The 27,171-nt window shown below is 34.2% G+C and overlaps 6 non-coding genes across 6 annotated transcripts; 3 read left to right on the top strand and 3 right to left on the bottom strand.

Moving 5' to 3' along the window:
- Nucleotides 1–6,746: 6,746 nt before the first annotated feature.
- Nucleotides 6,747–6,842, bottom strand: LOC149989236 (small nucleolar RNA Z43). Its single transcript, XR_016503185.1, has one exon. It is a non-coding gene; the product is annotated as a small nucleolar RNA Z43 (small nucleolar RNA).
- Nucleotides 6,843–7,419: 577 nt separating this feature from the next.
- LOC149989235 (small nucleolar RNA Z103) lies at nt 7,420–7,510 on the bottom strand. The gene has a single exon (XR_016503184.1). It is a non-coding gene; the product is annotated as a small nucleolar RNA Z103 (small nucleolar RNA).
- Nucleotides 7,511–7,541: 31 nt separating this feature from the next.
- Nucleotides 7,542–7,663, bottom strand: LOC149989234 (small nucleolar RNA SNORD14). The gene has a single exon (XR_016503188.1). It is a non-coding gene; the product is annotated as a small nucleolar RNA SNORD14 (small nucleolar RNA).
- Nucleotides 7,664–17,590: 9,927 nt separating this feature from the next.
- Nucleotides 17,591–17,712, top strand: LOC112283027 (small nucleolar RNA SNORD14). Its single transcript, XR_002970006.1, has one exon. It is a non-coding gene; the product is annotated as a small nucleolar RNA SNORD14 (small nucleolar RNA).
- A 31-nt stretch (nt 17,713–17,743) lies between these two features.
- Nucleotides 17,744–17,834, top strand: LOC112283033 (small nucleolar RNA Z103). The gene has a single exon (XR_002970012.1). It is a non-coding gene; the product is annotated as a small nucleolar RNA Z103 (small nucleolar RNA).
- A 577-nt stretch (nt 17,835–18,411) lies between these two features.
- On the top strand, nt 18,412–18,507 carry LOC112283035 (small nucleolar RNA Z43). Its single transcript, XR_002970014.1, has one exon. It is a non-coding gene; the product is annotated as a small nucleolar RNA Z43 (small nucleolar RNA).
- The last annotated feature ends 8,664 nt before the right edge of the window (nt 18,508–27,171 follow it).

Raw genomic sequence — 27,171 nt, 5'->3', positions numbered from 1 at the left:
AGTTCATAGCAGAAGTTATGCGACAGATCTTCATTTTCTTGCGTTGGTACTGATCAACAACATTGCTTCTCAGAGACCTCGAAGCTAAAGGAGGGGGTGATGTTAGAGACATATTCCTTAGAACTTTCTAGAGAGAAGTTTCTAGAACCTTCTAGAAAACAAGCCTCTGGAACCTTCTAGAAGAGAAGCCTCTGGAACCTTTTAGAGAGAAGTTTCTAGAAGCTTCTAGAAAGGAAGTCTCTGGAACCTTCTAGAAGAGAAGTTTCTAGAAGCTTCTAGAAAGGAATCCCCTGGATCTTTCTAGAAGCTTCCTAGTTAATAGAAGTAGCTCGAGAAGTTTCTAGAACCTTCTAAAAAGGAAGCCTCTGGAACCTTCTAGAAGCTTCCTAGTTAATAGAAGTAGCTCGAGAAGCTTCTTAAGTAGGAGTATATATAGGAATCGAGGCTGAAGAGTTCTTCAGTCTCGACAACACATCTCTTGGAGTTCTAGCTCACCTTTCTGGTGTTGTTCTTGTACTCATCTGTTTAATCTAGTTCTGTCACTTCTTCTTGAACTTCTTGTTAGATTTCAAGTCTGTATTTTGTGTCCTTGATATTAGACGACATTTTGATCTATTCTAAGAATCCAGAAGAACATGAACTTCATGTTCGTCATGTGTTACAAAAATTAAGAGATGCAGGATTCTATGCCAAGATAGAAAAGTGTGTATTCTACACTACTCAAGTCGATTTCTTAGGTTACATCATTTCAAATGATGGACTTATGATAGATCCTAAGAAAGTTCAAACTATTATAGATTAGAAGATCTCAAAAACGATAAGAGATGTCCAATGTTTTTTGAGATTTACCAACTACTATCGAATCTTCATCAAAGACTTCTCTCGAGTTGCAGCTTCACTTACACGTTTGACTTGTAAAGACAAACTCCAATGGAATCAAGAAGCAGAAGTTGCTTTTGAATCTTTGAAGACTGCATTTGTTTTTGCACCAATCTTGTATTGTGTTGATTTTTCCAAGCATTCTTTATGGAAACAGATGCATCAAACTTTGCTCTGGGTGCGGTTTTATCACAAATGGGAACAGATGACAAACTTCATCCAGTAGCCTTTCATTCAAGAAAATTCTCAGCAGCAGAAATCAATTATGAGATCCACGACAAAGAACTTCTTGCAATTGTGGATTCTTTTCAAGAATGGCATCATTATCTAGAAGGCGCTTCCAAACTAGTCACCGTGTATACGGATCACAAGAACCTCGAATATTTTATGTGAGCACGTGTATTAAATTGTCGCCAAGCTCGTTGGAGCATGTCTTTATCAAGATTCGAGTTCATCATCACTTATCGGCCAGGAAAACAACAAGGTTTGTCTGATGCCTTGTCTAGACGTTCTTATCTTGCACCAAAAGAAGGAGATGCAGCTTTTGAGCAACAAGGAACGGTTCTCTTGAAGCCGGAGCAATTTCATCTTCGAGCAATAAAATCAACATTGACTCTTGATTTAACTTTTCTTAAGCAAGTCCAGTTAAGTATGTCTTCAGACTCTCTTGTTCATGATATCAAGAACAATTCTTCTAAATCTCATGATCCCTCTAAATTTGAATTTAAGAACAACCTACTCTATTTTGAAGGATGCCTATATGTTCCAGAAGGAGAAGCACATTTACGTGTTTTTTAAGCTCGTCACGACTTCTCAACAACAGGACATTTTGGATATAATAAGACTTTAGAGCTAATATCTAGGGATTTTTGGTGGCCTCAAATATGAAAGGCAATTAAAGATTTTGTACAATCATGTGATATTTGCTCAAGATCAAAAACTCCTCGTCATTGACCTTTTGGACTTCTTCAGCCATTATCCATTCCAGAACAATCATGGTCTTCTATTTCTATGGACTTCATCACGGATCTTCCAATCTCAAGTTCTTATGATTCTATATTCGTGATAGTAGATCATTTTACCAAGATGGCATATTTTGTACTATGTACAAAATCTATCATAGGTGAAGAAACAGCTAAGCTCTTTCTTAATAATATCTATCGCTATCATGGATTACCCAAGGATATTATATCAGATAGGAGAACTCAATTTGTATCAAGATTTTGGCAGACTCTTTTCAAGATTCTAAAAGTGGATATAAAACTATCTTCGGCATTCCATCCTCAAACTGATGGATAAATGGAGCGTGTTAATCAAGTTTTGGAGCAATATTTAAGATGTACCATTAACTACCAATAAGATGATTGGACAACTCTTTTGCCATTGGCAGAGTTTGCTTATAATAATACGGTACATTCTTCTACAAAACAAACACCTTTCTTTGCTAATTATGGTTATCATCCACGACTTGATACTTTTGACTTTTCAAAAGTTGATAATCCTGCTGCAAAAGATTTGGCGATTCATTTATCAGAGCTACATGCAATGATGAAGGCGCAATTAAAAGAGGCTCAAGAACAACAAAAGGTCAATGCGGATGTCTATCGAAAGGAACAACCACCATTCCTCTTGAGTGATAAGGTATGGCTACTTTGTCGCAATATCAAGACCACTCGTCCTTGTGATAAGTTGGACTATTGAAGGCTGGGACCATTTTCTATTTCTGCACAAATCAATCCAGTTGCATATCGTTTACATCTATCGGAGTCAATGAAAATCCATCCAGTATCCCACGTGTCTCTTCTTGAACCATACAAGATAGTGGACATACCAAAAAGACGACAAGCTCCACCTCCTCTTATAGAAGTGGACAATAATGAAGAGTTTGAAGTATAAGAAGTCTTAGATTCAAGGCGGCGCCGAAATAAATTGGAATATCTTGTCCATTGGCGCGGATATGGTATTAGTGAATGCACATGGGAGCCAATAAAGAATCTTGCAAATGTAGCAAAGGTGGTGGAGGCTTTTCATTGACGACATCCATCAAAATCAAGATGAAAACCTTCTTTATAAAAGAAACAACATCTAGGCAAGATAACATTCTACTTTCAATCCTTGTTCGTAGCTTCTTTGTAGTTGTGACGTTCAAGAGATGGAGAACCAACAACGAGTGGATTCGACTCAAGGGCCTTCATTTGTTGACCTACCGGATGAGACATTACGATTGTCACAACCTTCAAGACGACGCAATCGAGATGAAGATCTTCAAGAACGACATGTTCTTCCTCGAATAGATGGCGAGATACAACGCGTTTGGTATCACGATTTGGGAAGGGACTCCTGATGTTTGGTGATTTTGCTAGAGGTAGGAACAACTCCTGATGGTGTTCTAAATGTTCTATTCGAAGGAAGTTATGAAGGACTCAACAATGATCAAATAACTGGGTGGTCTTCCCGCCCTGGTATGGGACACTACCGATGGTTGAGAGGCCCTATCAATCATCTTCGAAGAGAACAAAGATCAAAATATGTGGCGAATACAATTCGTCGCATCATAGATTTTCTCAACATATGATGACCACTCCTCGTGGAATTCGTCCTTAGAAGGGGGGGATAATGTCATGGACATACTCATGTAAGCTAATAATTACATATACAAATAGGTAGAAGTAAGTAAAAGTAGATAAAAATAAGTTAATTCTATAGTATTTAATATGGAAGCTTCCTAGAAGCTTCATAGATGCTGCTTTGACTTCATAGGTGTCTTTAATCGATTTTTTGGATTAGAAACGTGGTCAACAAGTTAGCCATGTGCCACACATGTTGTTAGCTTGAAGATCAAGCTAACTATGTGGCCCACACGTAGAAAAACTTGCCTTGTAAGTCAAGGCATGTGTCCTACAAAGTCAACACATATTGGAGGTCTTATAGAACGTCGCCACGTAGCCCTTAGTTAGATAGTATATATAGAGACAAGAGTGAAGCCTTCTTCACTCTTGTCAACTCCTTTCTTGCTTCTAGTCTAGTTTCAAGGGTCTCTAGTTTTCTTGTCTTTTGGCAATAGCCATTCTAGTTTCTCTTTCAATATACATACTTATTTATTTATATTTTGTTACCTTTCTTTGAGTGAAGGCTCACTTGTCTGGATTGTTTTTTCATCGAGTTCTTGTCTAGGACAGAATCTCATATAATTTTATAATTATTATGTTAGATTATTTCACTAAATTGGCTTATTATGTATCATGTATAAAAACTATCATCAATAAAGAAATAACAAAAAAAAATCTTAATAATATTTATTACTACTATGAGTTGTCAAAGAATATTATATTAGATAGTAAGACTCAATTTGTATCCAAGTTTTGAAAAATTCTTTTCAAGATATTGAAGGTAGACATAAAATTATCTTTGATCTTTTATTGTTAAAATAATCGACAAATTGATTAAATGAATCAAGCTATGGAGCACAATTTAAGATGAATCATTAACTACTATCAAGATCATTGAATAATTCTTTTGCTATTAGTAATATTTATCTTTAATAATACAATACATTTTTATACTTAATAATCATATTTTTATGCTATTTATGGTTATCATCTTTAATTTGATATTTTTGAATTTTTAGAAACTAATAATCTTATACCAAAAGATTTGACAATTTTTTTTATCAAGCTACATATAACAATAAAGACACAATTAAAAGATGATAAAGAATGACAAAACATCAATGCAAATATTTCTTTCAAAGAACAACCTCAATTTGATATTTGCAACAAGATAAAGTTTATGTCTATAAATTTTACTTGAATAATTCTATCAAAGAATCATTAAAAATAATAATAATAAAATAAAATAAATTAATTAAGTCATTGCAAAAATTCTTACGATTTTGATTTTATTCCAACAAATTTTTCCAGCGTACTAATTGTTAGCTCTTTCATACTTGTAGTAGCAAGATTTTAAGAATTTATTTAAGAAATAAATCTACTTATATTTACTTCTTTTAACTACAAAATATGAAGGCCATAAACAAAAAAAGATAAAGTAGATTAATAAGAAATTAATATAGGTATCTTTTGGAAAGAATTAAGAGTAGTTTTTAGCAAATTTTACTTTAAAAAGCTAAAAATTGATATTAAGATAGCACCAATTGTGAACTAGGGTCAAAACTAGACCCTCGTATACAAAACCATGCACTTCTAGAAATTCTATGCTTTTTCTTAGTATTAGAAAATAGAATTAGATAGCTTATTTGCTAACATTTAATTAAACATTGATTTTGAGAGATTTGGATCGATACAAATTTTTTGAGAGTTTTTGAAGTGCAAGTTGTTTTAAATATATTAAGGTTTAAAAAATAAAAATATAATTATATGTTTGAGCATGACATTAACATTCTAACATATTGACAAGTATAATTTTGTAGTCTAGTAAAACTATGTATTTCAAATTGTTTTTTATCAATTTAAAACAAATCTAATAAATATATCAAAAGTTATTCAAATCCAACTCAATTAAGGTCTAAGAATCAGTATTTCAAAGGTCGAAAACGGTTCTTATTGATGTCAAGTAATTTGTCGGCTGGATTGAAGGAAATATTTGTGAGGGAATTGTGATTAAGTTGCTTAACTTTTGATAAATTCAAGAGCAAGTGTAACAGTTCAATATAGAATTACGGTTGCTGGACGATCAAGATCAAGATTGGAAAAGGAGACTGGCCAATATCCAAACAGTTAAGGAGGATTTGGGCTCAAAAATTAAGATTTTTCTACAATTTGTACTGCATGTTGATAATAAGATGATTAAAAAGTGTGAAACCATATAAAAAAGATTGACCAAATAATTAATCGGTATTGAAGTTCTGAGATTGTCCGCGTATTAGTTTTTTCAGATTAAGTTTTCATTATGAGTTGTCAGGATAAAATTAGGGTTTAATTAAGGATGTTACATTTTGATTAGGATTTAAGTTTATAAATTTTGTATTGTAATAAAAAAACGGAATGATAAAACAATCCGAATTTTTAATATAACCTATCCATCCTAATCATCATTACTTCCTTCCTGCCCATATCTCTTTTCTCAATTGTTCCCCATTCATACCTTTGCTAAGGCAGAGGCAATGCACAGGGCACAACATGTGGTTCAACTTCGTCAAATTTTCGATCACTTTATCATTGTTCTGAAGAAAGACTTGATACAAACTATAGAATTGTAAATGTTACTGAGAGAACTGTACAATATAAATTTAACAATATCATAGCCATGATCAGTTACAGTATAAAACAGCAAACCGAATGAATTGGACTGAAGAATATAAAAAAGAAACGTACAATATTAAGTATAATTGAAAATAAAATAAAATCACATAGAAAAAACCAAAAGCTATTAACAAGATTCACTGTGAGGGAGTCATAAAAATTTAAATAAAAAACAAACTTCAAACCAACAATGAGAACAAGAACATTTTCATCATCAAGAATATGAAATCTGACATCCAAAATGACCTGACACGAAAGACACAAAATAGAATTACAGGATGAATCAAATAATCATATAGAACGAGGTAAAATCAGGCAAAACACCACAAGGCCAAACAAATAGATCGATAAGCCTGGTACTAATTGAGTGATTTGTGAACTCAAGTGGATGCATTATTTGTGGTGTGATAGTGCTTGTGATCAGAGGTCCAAGTTTCCCGTGAGAGCAATCTCGGTTTCTTTCAAGGACTCTGTCGAACACGTTCTCAGTGACATGAAGCGTATGACGGAGAGTCAGAGGTAACAGACTCCGAGGCAGTGTTTGTTTTCTATATGTATAAGAAAGCCGATTTCATGGAAGTAGAAATATACCCGATGCAAGCCAAGGGACATCAGATTATGGGTGGTGATCTTATCAGAATGGTCAGCATGGTCTGTGGACCAGTATGCCGAACGAGACCTTTCTGTATGTCGTCATTGTCCCATCAATTCCCACTTCTGCACCCCCTTCCTCACCAAACCACGTTCCTGCCTCCACATTCACTCACAGCGCGTTCCAATGTTGCAACATTCCGCTGCCTCGCGGACTCCGCGCGACTATGCTGCTCCTACCGACCCTAGACCGCGAATCTCACAAAACCCCTTCCCACCGCCCAGGCCACACAGATGCCACACTGCTCAGGATTATATTGTGTTGGAAACGACTAGTTCTCTTCAACGCCCCCTCGCGGAAGCTAAAAGCGAGCTGGGATTATCGAATCGTCATTGCAATCTCCTCCGTCTGGCCCCCCGACGTGAACCACTCTCGCACTCACGATCACCTACATCCCTGTGACCTACCGGCTTACGCCAACTCTACTCTACTTCACTCTGAGCCACAACGCAACTTTGGGGCGAATGATTGTTAACGACATGCATCAAAACGTCTGCCTAACTGCCCACTCGCCCGCAACTCTGGCAACTCCACCATTCAATCACTGCGCACAAGGCCACAGCATTGTACACACGGGATTGCGTATCCCTAGCCCTCACCGCACAAACGGGTCTACTCAATGGCACGAAGGATCAGTTTTCCTGGCTTGGCTCTTTCGAGCTGATTAGCACAGATGGAATCAGAATCGATCATTTGGGGAAAGTATCCTCACCTCCTCCCGTGCCACTCGCTCACTACACGGAAACGCAAGTCTCAGATATCCAAGGAAGGTTTGGAAGCTGCATCAGCTCTCAAGCCCGGCGGGGCGAAAGCTTTAGGCGGCCACTGCGAATGTTTGAGAAACAAGCCTGAAGGTTTATCGTCATCGACTTCGACGCAATACCCTACACTCGACATCAAGCACCAGCGCTAACAAAACACTAAAACCCTGGAAAGACAGACACAACACCGACCGCGACATGATCGAATGTATGCGAGCACAGAGTCCTTATACGACTGACTCGAGGGCACAGAGAGACGTGGACGCCAGCGTGAAGCCCTAACCCTAATCCCTCCTTCCTTCCTGGGATGATCCCAGTCCCCTGCCATCACAAACACTATCACACCAGTAATAATGCATCCATTCGAGTTCAGAAATCACGGAGTAAATAATAAGGTGATGAGTCTATTTTGTTTTTGTTTTTGTGTTTTAATTATGTATATAATTTACAAGATCTAATACAAATTTCAATGAGAAATGATTCCATAATTCTTTAAAAAACATTATTGGAACTTATATACTGCAACATTAAAAATATACTTCTATATATACATGTATAGGAAACCAACTATGTATCTATTGTAGGTTTCATATGTTATATTTTTTAAAAGTTTTACTATGTCTCTTTGTATAGTACTTTAAGTGAATACATGACAATATGATTTAGTGTTTTACCATGCAATTACAAATACTTGTTTTCAATATTTTTTGTTTGTGTTATAAATTTGCATGGTATATGCTTTTGAATTTGATTTACAAGTATACAATTTTTTCGATTTAAAATAGGTAAATTAATATGATACAATAAATATAGCATGAGTAATTGGTATATATGGTGGTTCTAAATCTTGCATCAATGGTAGAAAAAATAGCCAAAGAAATAGAACATTGTTGTTTTGTGGTTCTCCTACCATGTGAAAATATTGTGTTTATATGTTTGATATATAATTTACTAAGTAATATAGTAAGAACTATGTTAGTAGATTTTAATTGGTTGTAGAATGTAATTAGATTACTATTTTAAAAAGAGGTTGTTAAAAAAGAATTACTATTAGAATTTACATAACTTTATTTTCTTTTGATCATGGCTTTTAAGATTAATTTTGGTTGATAATGATTTTTTCATATTCAAAGTCACCTTTATTAAACATTGGTGATACTTAAAGTCTTAATTTGTTTCTTTTATTTGATGTTTAGGACATATATTATGTAAATCTTTTTAGAAAAAGGGTTGGAGAGGGGTCTTGATAGAATAAAGAAAAGTTAGGGCATCCATATGAATGAATGGAGATAGATGATATAAATCTCTATTCCTATTATTTAAAATCTATGACTAATAGGCTTCAAGGAGGCTACCCGAGGCCATATTAGGGATTAGGGTAAGTATTTTAAAAGGATTTGAACATTAGAGGCTAGGGTTAGCAAATTCAAGTTTTTGGCTATGATTTTGGTATAAATTTTGAATCAATTTGTACTTTTCATGAAGGAGATATAAGTGCTCAAAGTCAAGGTGTCAATTTTGTACCTACTATCACTCTTTTTGATATAACACACATGTACAAAAAGCATCAGAAGATCAATGACTTAGGTTCGAGAAAACACTTTCTTGGCTATACTTTACATATTCTTTTTGATGAATTTTAAACTAGGATAAAGGAGATATTGGAAGTTGAAGTTAATGCTTGGAATCTAAGGAGTAGTAAGTAACCCGAATTGTTAGTAGTTGAATTTTGAACTATATCTTGTGCAATTTGACAAGATTTTGATTAAAAATTTCTAAAAATGTATATTTTTATGTTACTAAACTTTATACAAAAGTTTTGTGGCATTCAAATTTTGGGTTTGTAAGATATAAAGAAAATAGTATGCGGATGCTTATGAATTAGGATTTGAAGTACTTGCTAGGATTTTTAAGATGTCAAATGATCAATAGATCTTCAGACCTTATTAATATGGATTTTTAAGATATCAAGGCACAAAAAACCACCCTGTTATTTGATCGTTGTTGAGGCCTTCCTCACTTTCTTCAAATAAAATATTTGAAACATTATCAGGAGTTGTTTCTACTTCTAATAAAATCACCAAATATTGAGAGTTTCTTCTAAAGTCGTAATACCAAACACATTGTATCTCGCCATCTATTCGAGGAAAGATATGTTATTCTTAAGGATCTTTATTTTGATTTTGTCGTCTTGATGGTTGTGACAATCACAATGTTTCATCAACTAAGTCCAAAAATAAAAGCTCTTGAATTGAATGTGATTGTTGTTGATTTTCCATCTTCTTAGCATCACAAATACATAGAAGCTACAAAGAAAGATAGAAGACAGAATGCAATCTTCTATGAGTCTTGTTTTTTTTATAGCAAAGAATTACTATTCTTCATCTTCATTTAAATGGATGTCGTTAATAAAAAGCCTCTACTACCTTTGCTATATTTATAAGATTCTTTATTGGCTCTCATGTGCATTCACTAATATCATATCAATGCCAATGGACAAGATATTCCAATTTATTTTGGCATTGCCTTCAGTTTAGAACTTCTTCTACTTTGAACTCTTCATTATTATCCACTTTTATAAGAGGAAGTGGAGCTTGTCTTCTTCTTGCTATGTTCATAGTCTTCTATGGTCTAATAAGGGACACGTAGAAGACATGAAGGATCTTCATTGCCTCTGTTACTTATAAATGACAAACAACTAGATTGATTTGTCTACAAATAGGAAAAGGTCCAAGCCTACAGTAGTCCAACTTATCACAAAGACAAGTAGTCTTGATATTATGATGAAGCAACTATATCTTGTTACCTACATTGAATTGTGGTGGTTCTTTTTGATAGGCATCCGCATTGATCTTTTGTCGTTTTTGAGCTTCGTTTAATTACACCTTCATTATTATATGTAGCTTTGACAAATAATTTTCCAATTCTTTTGTCGCAGGATTATCAACTTTTAAAAAGTCAAAAGTATCAAGTCATGGATAATAACCATAATTGGCAAAGAAAAGTATTTGATGCGTAGAAGAATACATTGTATTATTATAAGTAAACTTTGCCAATGGCAAGAAGGTTCTCCAATCGTCTTGTTGATAATTGATGGTACACCTTAAGTATTACTATAAAACTTAATTTACACACTCTATCTATTCATCGATTTTAAGATGAAAGGTCGAAGAAATTTTTTTGTCCACCTTTAAAATCTTAAAAAGAATTCTCCAAAATCTTGATATAAATTGAGTCTCTCTATTCAATATAATATCTTTTAGCAATCCATGATATCAATAAATGTTGTCAAAGAAAAGCTTAGTAGTTTCTTCACTTATGATAGATTTTATGCATAGTACAAAATGTGCCATTTTAGTAAAACGATCTACTATTACAAATATAGAATCATACGATCCTTAGATTAAAAGATCCGTAATAAAATCCATAAAAATAGAAGACTGTGGTTGTTCTGGCATAGGTAATAGTTGAAGTAGTGCATAAGGTCAATATTAAGGAATTTTTGACCTTTAACAAACGTCACACAATTGAACAAAGTCTTTTATAGCTTTTCGTATTTGCAGCCACCAAAAAGCTCTAGATATTAGCTCCTGAGTCTTATTGTATTCAAGATCTCATGCTACTGAAAAGTCATAACATGCTTGAAGAATACGTAAAAATGCTTCTCTTTTTGGCACATATAGGCATCTTTTGAAATAAAGTAGATTTTTTTAGAACTCAAACTTAGAAGTAATATAAGACTTATAAGAAGTATTCTTGATATCATGAACTAGAGAATCAAAGGACATACTTGATTGAATTTGTTTGAAAAAAATTGAATCAACAATTAATGTTGATTTCACTACTCAAAGATGAAATTGATCTAGCTTCAATAAAATTATCTTTTATTAAAGAAAAGTTGCATCTTCTTCTTTAGAAGCAAGATAAGAACGTCTAAAAAGGGCATTGGAAAAATTTTATTATTTTTTTGGCCAATAAGTAATCTTGAACTTAAATCTTGACAAAAACATGCTCCAACGAGCCTAGTGAAGATTCAAAATACAAATTGACATGAAATAGTTGAGGTTCTTCTGATCTGTATACATGGTGACTAGACTAAAAGTACCTTCTAGATAATGATGTTATTCTTAAAAAGAATCTACAATTGTAAGAAGCTCTTTGTCATAGATCTCATAGTTAATCTTGACTGTTGATGCATTTGTTTCTATAAAGAATGCCTTAGAGAAGTCAATACAATATAAGATTGGTGCAAAAACATAGATTGTCTTTAAAGCTTCAAATACTATTTCGGCTTCTTGATTCCATTGAAGTTTGTTTTTACAAGTCAAATGTATAAGTGGAGCTACAATTTGAGAGAAGTCCTTGATGAAGATCTATTAGAAATTGGCAAATTCTAAAAAGCATTGGATATCTTGGACCATTTTTGAGATATTTCAGTCCATAATAGCTTCAACTTTCTTAGGATCTATTATAAGTTTATTATTTGAAATGATGTAAGTTAAGAAGTAATCTTTGAGTAGTATGGAATATACACTTTTCTATCTTAGCATAGAGTCTTGCATCTCTTAATTTTTGTAATACACGAAGAATATGAAGTTCATATTCTTCTATGTTCTTAGAATAAATTAAGATGTTGTCTTGATAATAGACAACAAAATCGTCTAAAAACTCTCAAAAAATAATATTTATAAGATATTGAAAAGATGCTAGTGCATTTGTAAGTCCAAAAGTCATGACATTATATTCGAAATGTCCATATCTAGTTAAGAATGGAGTCTTCCATGCATTTCCTTCTTTGATGCATACTAAATTATATGCTCTTCATAGATCTATTTTTATATAGATCTCAGCTTAATTCAACTAATCAAGTAGTCAAAATATTGAAGATAGTGGATACCTGTTCTTGATGATGATCTTATTGAATCCTTGATAATCAACACACATCTCTAATAATCCATCTTTTTTCTCCACAAATAGAATTGAGACTCATGTTGGAGATTTGGAGTAGTATATGAAGTTCTTAGCTAAATTCTTTTTAATATACTCCTTGAGTTTGGCCAACTCATATTATGATAAATTGTAGATTGATCCAAATGGCAATTGTGCTCTTTCTTAAAGATCAATTGAGTAGTCATAGAGATGATGTTTTGGAAGAGTACCCGCTTTCTATTTTTCAAATACATCTAAAAAATCCTAATATTGGCTTAGAATACCACTTAAAGACTTTGTACCATTAGAAATGGATGTGGCATAAATGACACAATGATTTCCTTCTTTTTCAGCATGCAAAAAAGTTCTTGCACCTACAAACATAGGTATAATTATATTACACTTGTGATTTTGTACTTAGTTAATTACGTTCTTAGTTATATTTTTTAAAAAATCAAGAATACAAGAAATCCAATCTTCTTGAGGGTTGTATTTTTCTTACCACACTAAATCTAAAATAATTGGATATGATGAAGATGTTATGATATTAAATACCAAAAAGCTATTACGACCATTAGTTATTAACATCTTAATTTATTCTAAGAACATAGAAGAATATGAACTTCATATTCTTCGTGTATTACAAAAATTAAGAGATGCAAGACTCTATGCTAAGATAGAAAAGTGTATATTCCATACTACTCAAAGATTACTTCTTAACTTACATCATTTCAAATAATAAACTTATAATAGATCCTAAGAAAGTTGAAGCTATTATGGACTGAAATATCTCAAAAATGGTCCAAGATATCCAATGCTTTTTAGAATTTGCCAATTTCTAATAGATCTTCATCAAGGACTTCTCTCAAATTGTAGCTCCACTTATACATTTGACTTGTAAAAACAAACTTCAATGGAATCAAGAAGCCGAAATAGTATTTGAAGCTTTAAAGACAATCTATGTTTTTGCACCAATCTTATATTGTATTGACTTCTCTAAGGCATTCTTTATAGAAACAAATGCATCAACAGTCAAGATTAACTATGAGATCTATGACAAAGAGCTTCTTACAATTGTAGATTCTTTTTAAGAATAACATCATTATCTAGAAGGTACTTTTAGTCTAGTCACCATGTATACAGATCAGAAGAACCTCAACTATTTCATGTCAATTTGTATTTTGAATCTTCACTAGGCTCGTTGGAGCATGTTTTTGTCAAGATTTAAGTTCAAGATTACTTATTGGCCAAAAAAATAATAAAATTTTTCCAATGCCCTTTTTAGACGTTCTTATCTTGCTTCTAAAGAAGAAGATGCAACTTTTCTTTAATAAAAGATAATTTTATTGAAGCTAGATCAATTTCATCTTTGAGTAGTGAAATCAACATTAATTGTTGATTCAATTTTTTTCAAACAAATTCAATCAAGTATGTCCTTTGATTCTCTAGTTCATGATATCAAGAATACTTCTTATAAGTCTTATATTACTTCTAAGTTTGAGTTCTAAAAAAATCTACTTTATTTCAAAAGATGCCTATATGTGCCAAAAAGAGAAGCATTTTTACGTATTCTTCAAGCATGTTATGACTTTTCAGTAGCATGAGATCTTGAATACAATAAGACTCAGGAGCTAATATCTAGAGCTTTTTGGTGGCTGCAAATACGAAAAGCTATAAAAGACTTTGTTCAATTGTGTGACGTTTGTTAAAGGTCAAAAATTCCTTAATATTGACCTTATGCACTACTTCAACTATTACCTATGCCAGAACAACCACAGTCTTCTATTTTTATGGATTTTATTACGGATCTTTTAATCTAAGGATCGTATGATTCTATATTTGTAATAGTAGATCGTTTTACTAAAATGGCACATTTTGTACTATGCATAAAATCTATCATAAGTGAAGAAACTACTAAGCTTTTCTTTGACAACATTTATTGATATCATGGATTGCTAAAAGATATTATATTGAATAGAGAGACTCAATTTATATCAAGATTTTGGAGAATTCTTTTTAAGATTTTAAAGGTGGACAAAAAAATTTCTTCGACCTTTCATCTTAAAATCGATGAATAGATAGAGTGTGTAAATTAAGTTTTATAGTAATACTTAAGGTGTACCATCAATTATCAACAAGACGATTGGAGAACCTTCTTGCCATTGGCAAAGTTTACTTATAATAATACAATGTATTCTTCTACGCATCAAATACTTTTCTTTGCCAATTATGGTTATTATCCATGACTTGATACTTTTGACTTTTTAAAAGTTGATAATCCTGCGACAAAAGAATTGGAAAATTATTTGTCAAAGCTACATATAATAATGAAGGTGTAATTAAACGAAGCTCAAAAACGACAAAAGATCAATGCGGATGCCTATCAAAAAGAACCACCACAATTCAATGTAGGTAACAAGATATAGTTGCTTCATCATAATATCAAGACTACTTGTCTTTGTGATAAGTTGGACTACTGTAGGCTTGGACCTTTTCCTATTTGTAGACAAATCAATCTAGTTGTTTGTCATTTATAAGTAACAGAGGCAATGAAGATCCTTCATGTCTTCTACGTGTCCCTTATTAGACCATAGAAGACTATGAACATAGCAAGAAGAAGACAAGCTCCACTTCCTCTTATAAAAGTGGATAATAATGAAGAGTTCAAAGTAGAAGAAGTTCTAAACTGAAGGCAATGCCAAAATAAATTGGAATATCTTGTCCATTGGCATTGATATGATATTAGTGAATGCACATGAGAGCCAATAAAGAATCTTATAAATATAGCAAAGGTAGTAGAGGCTTTTTATTAACGACATCCATTTAAATGAAGATGAAGAATAGTAATTCTTTGCTATAAAAAAAACAAGACTCATAGAAGATTGCATTCTGTCTTCTATCTTTCTTTGTAGCTTCTATGTATTTGTGATGCTAAGAAGATGGAAAATCAACAACAATCACATTCAATTCAAGAGCTTTTATTTTTGGACTTAGTTGATGAAACATTGTGATTGTCACAACCATCAAGACGACAAAATCAAAATAAAGATCCTTAAGAATAACATATCTTTCCTCGAATAGATGGCGAGATACAATGTGTTTGGTATTACGACTTTAGAAGAAACTCTCAATATTTGGTGATTTTATTAGAAGTAGAAACAACTCCTGATAATGTTTCAAATATTTTATTTGAAGAAAGTGAGGAAGGCCTCAACAACGATCAAATAACAGGGTGGTTTTTTGTGCCTTGATATCTTAAAAATCCATATTAATAAGGTCTGAAGATCTATTGATCATTTGACATCTTAAAAATCCTAGCAAGTACTTCAAATCCTAATTCATAAGCATCCGCATACTATTTTCTTTATATCTTACAAACCCAAAATTTGAATGCCACAAAACTTTTGTATAAAGTTTAGTAACATAAAAATATACATTTTTAGAAATTTTTAATCAAAATCTTGTCAAATTGCACAAGATATAGTTCAAAATTCAACTACTAACAATTCGGGTTACTTACTACTCCTTAGATTCCAAGCATTAACTTCAACTTCCAATATCTCCTTTATCCTAGTTTAAAATTCATCAAAAAGAATATGTAAAGTATAGCCAAGAAAGTGTTTTCTCGAACCTAAGTCATTGATCTTCTGATGCTTTTTGTACATGTGTGTTATATCAAAAAGAGTGATAGTAGGTACAAAATTGACACCTTGACTTTGAGCACTTATATCTCCTTCATGAAAAGTACAAATTGATTCAAAATTTATACCAAAATCATAGCCAAAAACTTGAATTTGCTAACCCTAGCCTCTAATGTTCAAATCCTTTTAAAATACTTACCCTAATCCCTAATATGGCCTCGGGTAGCCTCCTTGAAGCCTATTAGTCATAGATTTTAAATAATAGGAATAGAGATTTATATCATCTATCTCCATTCATTCATATGGATGCCCTAACTTTTCTTTATTCTATCAAGACCCCTCTCCAACCCTTTTTCTAAAAAGATTTACATAATATATGTCCTAAACATCAAATAAAAGAAACAAATTAAGACTTTAAGTATCACCAATGTTTAATAAAGGTGACTTTGAATATGAAAAAATCATTATCAACCAAAATTAATCTTAAAAGCCATGATCAAAAGAAAATAAAGTTATGTAAATTCTAATAGTAATTCTTTTTTAACAACCTCTTTTTAAAATAGTAATCTAATTACATTCTACAACCAATTAAAATCTACTAACATAGTTCTTACTATATTACTTAGTAAATTATATATCAAACATATAAACACAATATTTTCACATGGTAGGAGAACCACAAAACAACAATGTTCTATTTCTTTGGCTATTTTTTCTACCATTGATGCAAGATTTAGAACCACCATATATACCAATTACTCATGCTATATTTATTGTATCATATTAATTTACCTATTTTAAATCGAAAAAATTGTATACTTGTAAATCAAATTCAAAAGCATATACCATGCAAATTTATAACACAAACAAAAAATATTGAAAACAAGTATTTGTAATTGCATGGTAAAACACTAAATCATATTGTCATGTATTCACTTAAAGTACTATACAAAGAGACATAGTAAAACTTTTAAAAAATATAACATATGAAACCTACAATAGATACATAGTTGGTTTCCTATACATGTATATATAGAAGTATATTTTTAATGTTGCAGTATATAAGTTCCAATAATGTTTTTTAAAGAATTATGGAATCATTTCTCATTGAAATTTGTATTAGATCTTGTAAATTATATACATAATTAAAACACAAAAACAAAAACAAAATAGACTCATCACCTTATTATTTACTCCGTGATTTCTGAACTCGAATGGATGCATTATTACTGGTGTGATAGTGTTTGTGATGGCAGGGGACTGGGATCATCCCAGGAAGGAAGGAGGGATTAGGGTTAGGGCTTCACGCTGGCGTCCACGTCTCTCTGTGCCCTCGAGTCAGTCGTATAAGGACTCTGTGCTCGCATACATTCGATCATGTCGCGGTCGGTGTTGTGTCTGTCTTTCCAGGGTTTTAGTGTTTTGTTAGCGCTGGTGCTTGATGTCGAGTGTAGGGTATTGCGTCGAAGTCGATGACGATAAACCTTCAGGCTTGTTTCTCAAACATTCGCAGTGGCCGCCTAAAGCTTTCGCCCCGCCGGGCTTGAGAGCTGATGCAGCTTCCAAACCTTCCTTGGATATCTGAGACTTGCGTTTCCGTGTAGTGAGCGAGTGGCACGGGAGGAGGTGAGGATACTTTCCCCAAATGATCGATTCTGATTCCATCTGTGCTAATCAGCTCGAAAGAGCCAAGCCAGGAAAACTGATCCTTCGTGCCATTGAGTAGACCCGTTTGTGCGGTGAGGGCTAGGGATACGCAATCCCGTGTGTACAATGCTGTGGCCTTGTGCGCAGTGATTGAATGGTGGAGTTGCCAGAGTTGCGGGCGAGTGGGCAGTTAGGCAGACGTTTTGATGCATGTCGTTAACAATCATTCGCCCCAAAGTTGCGTTGTGGCTCAGAGTGAAGTAGAGTAGAGTTGGCGTAAGCCGGTAGGTCACAGGGATGTAGGTGATCGTGAGTGCGAGAGTGGTTCACGTCGGGGGGCCAGACGGAGGAGATTGCAATGACGATTCGATAATCCCAGCTCGCTTTTAGCTTCCGCGAGGGGGCGTTGAAGAGAACTAGTCGTTTCCAACACAATATAATCCTGAGCAGTGTGGCATCTGTGTGGCCTGGGCGGTGGGAAGGGGTTTTGTGAGATTCGCGGTCTAGGGTCGGTAGGAGCAGCATAGTCGCGCGGAGTCCGCGAGGCAGCGGAATGTTGCAACATTGGAACGCGCTGTGAGTGAATGTGGAGGCAGGAACGTGGTTTGGTGAGGAAGGGGGTGCAGAAGTGGGAATTGATGGGACAATGACGACATACAGAAAGGTCTCGTTCGGCATACTGGTCCACAGACCATGCTGACCATTCTGATAAGATCACCACCCATAATCTGATGTCCCTTGGCTTGCATCGGGTATATTTCTACTTCCATGAAATCGGCTTTCTTATACATATAGAAAACAAACACTGCCTCGGAGTCTGTTACCTCTGACTCTCCGTCATACGCTTCATGTCACTGAGAACGTGTTCGACAGAGTCCTTGAAAGAAACCGAGATTGCTCTCACGGGAAACTTGGACCTCTGATCACAAGCACTATCACACCACAAATAATGCATCCACTTGAGTTCACAAATCACTCAATTAGTACCAGGCTTATCGATCTATTTGTTTGGCCTTGTGGTGTTTTGCCTGATTTTACCTCGTTCTATATGATTATTTGATTCATCCTGTAATTCTATTTTGTGTCTTTCGTGTCAGGTCATTTTGGATGTCAGATTTCATATTCTTGATGATGAAAATGTTCTTGTTCTCATTGTTGGTTTGAAGTTTGTTTTTTATTTAAATTTTTATGACTCCCTCACAGTGAATCTTGTTAATAGCTTTTGGTTTTTTCTATGTGATTTTATTTTATTTTCAATTATACTTAATATTGTACGTTTCTTTTTTATATTCTTCAGTCCAATTCATTCGGTTTGCTGTTTTATACTGTAACTGATCATGGCTATGATATTGTTAAATTTATATTGTACAGTTCTCTCAGTAACATTTACAATTCTATAGTTTGTATCAAGTCTTTCTTCAGAACAATGATAAAGTGATCGAAAATTTGACGAAGTTGAACCACATGTTGTGCCCTGTGCATTGCCTCTGCCTTAGCAAAGGTATGAATGGGGAACAATTGAGAAAAGAGATATGGGCAGGAAGGAAGTAATGATGATTAGGATGGATAGGTTATATTAAAAATTCGGATTGTTTTATCATTCCGTTTTTTTATTACAATACAAAATTTATAAACTTAAATCCTAATCAAAATGTAACATCCTTAATTAAACCCTAATTTTATCCTGACAACTCATAATGAAAACTTAATCTGAAAAAACTAATACGCGGACAATCTCAGAACTTCAATACCGATTAATTATTTGGTCAATCTTTTTTATATGGTTTCACACTTTTTAATCATCTTATTATCAACATGCAGTACAAATTGTAGAAAAATCTTAATTTTTGAGCCCAAATCCTCCTTAACTGTTTGGATATTGGCCAGTCTCCTTTTCCAATCTTGATCTTGATCGTCCAGCAACCGTAATTCTATATTGAACTGTTACACTTGCTCTTGAATTTATCAAAAGTTAAGCAACTTAATCACAATTCCCTCACAAATATTTCCTTCAATCCAGCCGACAAATTACTTGACATCAATAAGAACCGTTTTCGACCTTTGAAATACTGATTCTTAGACCTTAATTGAGTTGGATTTGAATAACTTTTGATATATTTATTAGATTTGTTTTAAATTGATAAAAAACAATTTGAAATACATAGTTTTACTAGACTACAAAATTATACTTGTCAATATGTTAGAATGTTAATGTCATGCTCAAACATATAATTATATTTTTATTTTTTAAACCTTAATATATTTAAAACAACTTGCACTTCAAAAACTCTCAAAAAATTTGTATCGATCCAAATCTCTCAAAATCAATGTTTAATTAAATGTTAGCAAATAAGCTATCTAATTCTATTTTCTAATACTAAGAAAAAGCATAGAATTTCTAGAAGTGCATGGTTTTGTATACGAGGGTCTAGTTTTGACCCTAGTTCACAATTGGTGCTATCTTAATATCAATTTTTAGCTTTTTAAAGTAAAATTTGCTAAAAACTACTCTTAATTCTTTCCAAAAGATACCTATATTAATTTCTTATTAATCTACTTTATCTTTTTTTGTTTATGGCCTTCATATTTTGTAGTTAAAAGAAGTAAATATAAGTAGATTTATTTCTTAAATAAATTCTTAAAATCTTGCTACTACAAGTATGAAAGAGCTAACAATTAGTACGCTGGAAAAATTTGTTGGAATAAAATCAAAATCGTAAGAATTTTTGCAATGACTTAATTAATTTATTTTATTTTATTATTATTATTTTTAATGATTCTTTGATAGAATTATTCAAGTAAAATTTATAGACATAAACTTTATCTTGTTGCAAATATCAAATTGAGGTTGTTCTTTGAAAGAAATATTTGCATTGATGTTTTGTCATTCTTTATCATCTTTTAATTGTGTCTTTATTGTTATATGTAGCTTGATAAAAAAAATTGTCAAATCTTTTGGTATAAGATTATTAGTTTCTAAAAATTCAAAAATATCAAATTAAAGATGATAACCATAAATAGCATAAAAATATGATTATTAAGTATAAAAATGTATTGTATTATTAAAGATAAATATTACTAATAGCAAAAGAATTATTCAATGATCTTGATAGTAGTTAATGATTCATCTTAAATTGTGCTCCATAGCTTGATTCATTTAATCAATTTGTCGATTATTTTAACAATAAAAGATCAAAGATAATTTTATGTCTACCTTCAATATCTTGAAAAGAATTTTTCAAAACTTGGATACAAATTGAGTCTTACTATCTAATATAATATTCTTTGACAACTCATAGTAGTAATAAATATTATTAAGATTTTTTTTTGTTATTTCTTTATTGATGATAGTTTTTATACATGATACATAATAAGCCAATTTAGTGAAATAATCTAACATAATAATTATAAAATTATATGAGATTCTGTCCTAGACAAGAACTCGATGAAAAAACAATCCAGACAAGTGAGCCTTCACTCAAAGAAAGGTAACAAAATATAAATAAATAAGTATGTATATTGAAAGAGAAACTAGAATGGCTATTGCCAAAAGACAAGAAAACTAGAGACCCTTGAAACTAGACTAGAAGCAAGAAAGGAGTTGACAAGAGTGAAGAAGGCTTCACTCTTGTCTCTATATATACTATCTAACTAAGGGCTACGTGGCGACGTTCTATAAGACCTCCAATATGTGTTGACTTTGTAGGACACATGCCTTGACTTACAAGGCAAGTTTTTCTACGTGTGGGCCACATAGTTAGCTTGATCTTCAAGCTAACAACATGTGTGGCACATGGCTAACTTGTTGACCACGTTTCTAATCCAAAAAATCGATTAAAGACACCTATGAAGTCAAAGCAGCGTCTATGAAGCTTCTAGGAAGCTTCCATATTAAATACTATAGAATTAACTTATTTTTATCTACTTTTACTTACTTCTACCTATTTGTATATGTAATTATTAGCTTACATGAGTATGTCCATGACATTATCCCCCCCTTCTAAGGACGAATTCCACGAGGAGTGGTCATCATATGTTGAGAAAATCTATGATGCGACGAATTGTATTCGCCACATATTTTGATCTTTGTTCTCTTCGAAGATGATTGATAGGGCCTCTCAACCATCGGTAGTGTCCCATACCAGGGCGGGAAGACCACCCAGTTATTTGATCATTGTTGAGTCCTTCATAACTTCCTTTGAATAGAACATTTAGAACACCATCAGGAGTTGTTCCTACCTCTAGCAAAATCACCAAACATCAGGAGTCCCTTCCCAAATCGTGATACCAAACGCGTTGTATCTCGCCATCTATTCGAGGAAGAACATGTCGTTCTTGAAGATCTTCATCTCGATTGCGTCGTCTTGAAGGTTGTGACAATCGTAATGTCTCATCCGGTAGGTCAACAAATGAAGGCCCTTGAGTCGAATCCACTCGTTGTTGGTTCTCCATCTCTTGAACGTCACAACTACAAAGAAGCTACGAACAAGGATTGAAAGTAGAATGTTATCTTGCCTAGATGTTGTTTCTTTTATAAAGAAGGTTTTCATCTTGATTTTGATGGATGTCGTCAATGAAAAGCCTCCACCACCTTTGCTACATTTGCAAGATTCTTTATTGGCTCCCATGTGCATTCACTAATACCATATCCGCGCCAATGGACAAGATATTCCAATTTATTTCGGCGCCGCCTTGAATCTAAGACTTCTTATACTTCAAACTCTTCATTATTGTCCACTTCTATAAGAGGAGGTGGAGCTTGTCGTCTTTTTGGTATGTCCACTATCTTGTATGGTTCAAGAAGAGACACGTGGGATACTGGATGGATTTTCATTGACTCCGATAGATGTAAACGATATGCAACTGGATTGATTTGTGCAGAAATAGAAAATGGTCCCAGCCTTCAATAGTCCAACTTATCACAAGGACGAGTGGTCTTGATATTGCGACAAAGTAGCCATACCTTATCACTCAAGAGGAATGGTGGTTGTTCCTTTCGATAGACATCCGCATTGACCTTTTGTTGTTCTTGAGCCTCTTTTAATTGCGCCTTCATCATTGCATGTAGCTCTGATAAATGAATCGCCAAATCTTTTGCAGCAGGATTATCAACTTTTGAAAAGTCAAAAGTATCAAGTCGTGGATGATAACCATAATTAGCAAAGAAAGGTGTTTGTTTTGTAGAAGAATGTACCGTATTATTATAAGCAAACTCTGCCAATGGCAAAAGAGTTGTCCAATCATCTTATTGGTAGTTAATGGTACATCTTAAATATTGCTCCAAAACTTGATTAACACGCTCCATTTATCCATCAGTTTGAGGATGGAATGCCGAAGATAGTTTTATATCCACTTTTAGAATCTTGAAAAGAGTCTGCCAAAATCTTGATACAAATTGAGTTCTCCTATCTGATATAATATCCTTGGGTAATCCATGATAGCGATAGATATTATTAAGAAAGAGCTTAGCTGTTTCTTCACCTATGATAGATTTTGTACATAGTACAAAATATGCCATCTTGGTAAAACGATCTACTATCACGAATATAGAATCATAAGAACTTGAGATTGGAAGATCCGTGATGAAGTCCATAGAAATAGAAGACCATGATTGTTCTGGAATGGATAATGGCTGAAGAAGTCCAAAAGGTCAATGACGAGGAGTTTTTGATCTTGAGCAAATATCACATGATTGTACAAAATCTTTAATTGCCTTTCATATTTGAGGCCACCAAAAATCCCTAGATATTAGCTCTAAAGTCTTATTATATCCAAAATGTCCTGTTGTTGAGAAGTCGTGACGAGCTTAAAAAACACGTAAATGTGCTTCTCCTTCTGGAACATATAGGCATCCTTCAAAATAGAGTAGGTTGTTCTTAAATTCAAATTTAGAGGGATCATGAGATTTAGAAGAATTGTTCTTGATATCATGAACAAGAGAGTCTGAAGACATACTTAACTGGACTTGCTTAAGAAAAGTTAAATCAAGAGTCAATGTTGATTTTATTGCTCGAAGATGAAATTGCTCCGGCTTCAAGAGAACCGTTCCTTGTTGCTCAAAAGCTGCATCTCCTTCTTTTGGTGCAAGATAAGAACGTCTAGACAAGGCATCAGACAAACCTTGTTGTTTTCCTGGCCGATAAGTGATGATGAACTCGAATCTTGATAAAGACATGCTCCAACGAGCTTGGCGACAATTTAATACACGTGCTCACATAAAATATTCGAGGTTCTTGTGATCCGTATACACGGTGACTAGTTTGGAAGCGCCTTCTAGATAATGATGCCATTCTTGAAAAGAATCCACAATTGCAAGAAGTTCTTTGTCGTGGATCTCATAATTGATTTCTGCTGCTGAGAATTTTCTTGAATGAAAGGCTACTGGATGAAGTTTGTCATCTGTTCCCATTTGTGATAAAACCGCACCCAGAGCAAAGTTTGATGCATCTGTTTCCATAAAGAATTCTTGGAAAAATCAACACAATACAAGATTGGTGCAAAAACAAATGCAGTCTTCAAAGATTCAAAAGCAACTTCTGCTTCTTGATTCCATTGGAGTTTGTCTTTACAAGTCAAACGTGTAAGTGAAGCTGCAACTCGAGAGAAGTCTTTGATGAAGATTCGATAGTAGTTGGTAAATCTCAAAAAACATTGGACATCTCTTATCGTTTTTGAGATCTTCTAATCTATAATAGTTTGAACTTTCTTAGGATCTATCATAAGTCCATCATTTGAAATGATGTAACCTAAGAAATCGACTTGAGTAGTGTAGAATACACACTTTTCTATCTTGGCATAGAATCCTGCATCTCTTAATTTTTGTAACACATGACGAACATGAAGTTCATGTTCTTCTGGATTCTTAGAATAGATCAAAATGTCGTCTAATATCAAGGACACAAAATACAGACTTGAAATCTAACAAGAAGTTCAAGAAGAAGTGACAGAACTAGATTAAACAGATGAGTACAAGAACAACACCAGAAAGGTGAGCTAGAACTCCAAGAGATGTGTTGTCGAGACTGAAGAACTCTTCAGCCTCGATTCCTATATATACTCCTACTTAAGAAGCTTCTCGAGCTACTTCTATTAACTAGGAAGCTTCTAGAAGGTTCCAGAGGCTTACTTTTTAGAAGGTTCTAGAAACTTCTCGAGCTACTTCTATTAACTAGGAAGCTTCTAGAAAGATCCAGGGGATTCCTTTCTAGAAGCTTCTAGAAACTTCTCTTCTAGAAGGTTCCAGAGACTTCCTTTCTAGAAGCTTCTAGAAACTTCTCTCTAAAAGGTTCCAGAGGCTTCTCTTCTAGAAGGTTCCAGAGGCTTGTTTTCTAGAAGGTTCTAGAAACTTCTCTCTAGAAAGTTCTAAGGAATATGTCTCTAACATCACCCCCTCCTTTAGCTTCGAGGTCTCTGAGAAGCAATGTTGTTGATCAGTACCAACGCAAGAAAATGAAGATCTGTCGCATAACTTCTGCTATGAACTCCAACTGTTGTTCACGAGGCAAGTGGTTCATCGACCCTTGAAGCCAACGGTAGTGGCCCACGCCTTCGACTTCTGACCAAGCATGAACTTCCGTGTCCTCATTGTGAAATTGTTCTGCAAACACGCCTTTTGGTTGACCATCGTAAGCAGGCTCGATCTCAAATACGATCACCAGTGATCGGTTACTTGGTATCCTCTGTCGTCGTCGTGGTACATGTAGTTCTTCATCTCGGGGTCGCCTTCGTGAGCTACTCGGTTGCGATACTCTGACTGGCATAGTATCTATCTCTTGGCTATCGATATCAAAAGACCAAACTACGATCTATCTTGGAGAAAATAACTACATCAACTATGAATTTTGCTGGTGCTCTCCCCTTTTCTTATATTGTTGGCAGAACAAGCTTCAGAAAGAAGCTATCATCGAATTGATTTAGGTTTATCGGGATGTCGTTGATGAAACTCCTGTACCTTTTGTGGCGCATTTGCAAGATTTTCAGCTGGCTCCCACGTTCGCTCATTACTGTCATAGCCGCACCAATGAACAAGATATTCTAACTTTTTCCACCTTCACCGTGAATCCAATACCTTTTCAACCTCGTATTCTTCGTGGTTCTCGATTTCAATACTAGGTGGCGGACATTGCACTCTTCCAGGAAAAGATGACTCTCGATAAGGTTCCAACAGAGAAACATGAAAGACTGGATGTACCTCCATAGAAGCCGGTAACTCCAGTCGGTATGCCACTGGATTAATTTGCTTCTGGATGATAAATGGTTCCAATCTTTGATAGTCCAACTTATCACATGGTCGCTTGGTCTTGATATTTCGTCGAAGAAGCCAGGCTTTGTCTCCAACTTTGAAAGTAGGTGCTGGATTCCAAAATCTATCTGCAGACGTCTTATAGGATTCTTGAGTGGATTGTAATTGAAGCTTCAACATAGTTTGAAGCTCTGATAGTTGCTTCGCAAATCCTTCAGCTGCTGGATTGTTATTTGTTGACGGACTCAATAAATCAAGCTTCGGATGATACCCATAGTTGGAAAAGAATGGTGTTTGTTGAGTCGACACATGGAAGGTGTTGTTATATGCAAACTCGGCTAGCGGTAGATATGCAGTCCAATTGTCTTGTTGATAGTTGATGCTGCATCGTAAGTACTGCTCCAAGACTTGGTTCACCCGTTCCGTTTGGCCATCAGTTTGAGGATGAAAAGTTGAAGAAAGTTTGATATCCACCTTCAATATATCAAAGAGAGATCTCCAAAACTTTGACACGAACTGGGTACCTCGATCTGATATGATATCATCTGGTAGTCCATGATATCGATACACATTATCGAGAAAGAGTCTTGCTGTGACTTCACTGGACGATGTCTTCTTACAAGGAACAAAGTGTGCCATTTTTGTAAGCCGATCTACCACAACATAGATGCTGTCAAATGAGTTTGATGATGGCAAGTCCATGATGAAGTCCATAGAAATTGAAGACCATGGTCGACGTGGAATTGGCAATGGCTGTAGAAGTCCATAAGGGCGATGCCGAGGATTCTTAGATCTTGAACAGATATCACAGGAGAGGAAAAAATCTTTCACATCCTTCCACATTTGGGGCCACCAAAAATCTCGAGAAATAAGCTCCAAGGTCTTGTTGAATCCAAAATATCCCGCAGTTGGAAAATCATGGTGAGATTGAAGAACTCGGAGTCGTGGTAGTCCTTTTGGAATGTACAATCGCTCTTCAAAGTATAAAAGATCTCCCTCCACCTTGAACTTGTCGTCATTGGTACGTTGCTTGATATCAATGGCTACTGAATCTTTAATGGTCATAGCACGTACCTGGTTTAGGAAGTCAGCATCAAATGATACAATAGTAGCACAAAGTTGAAATCTCTCTGGCTTCAATAACGTTGTACATTATTGA

This window comes from Physcomitrium patens, chromosome 5 (assembly GCF_059467195.1).
Source record: "Physcomitrium patens ecotype Gransden chromosome 5, ASM5946719v1, whole genome shotgun sequence".
NCBI lineage: Eukaryota > Viridiplantae > Streptophyta > Bryopsida > Funariales > Funariaceae > Physcomitrium > Physcomitrium patens.
This window is presented reverse-complemented; position numbering and strand designations above follow the sequence as displayed.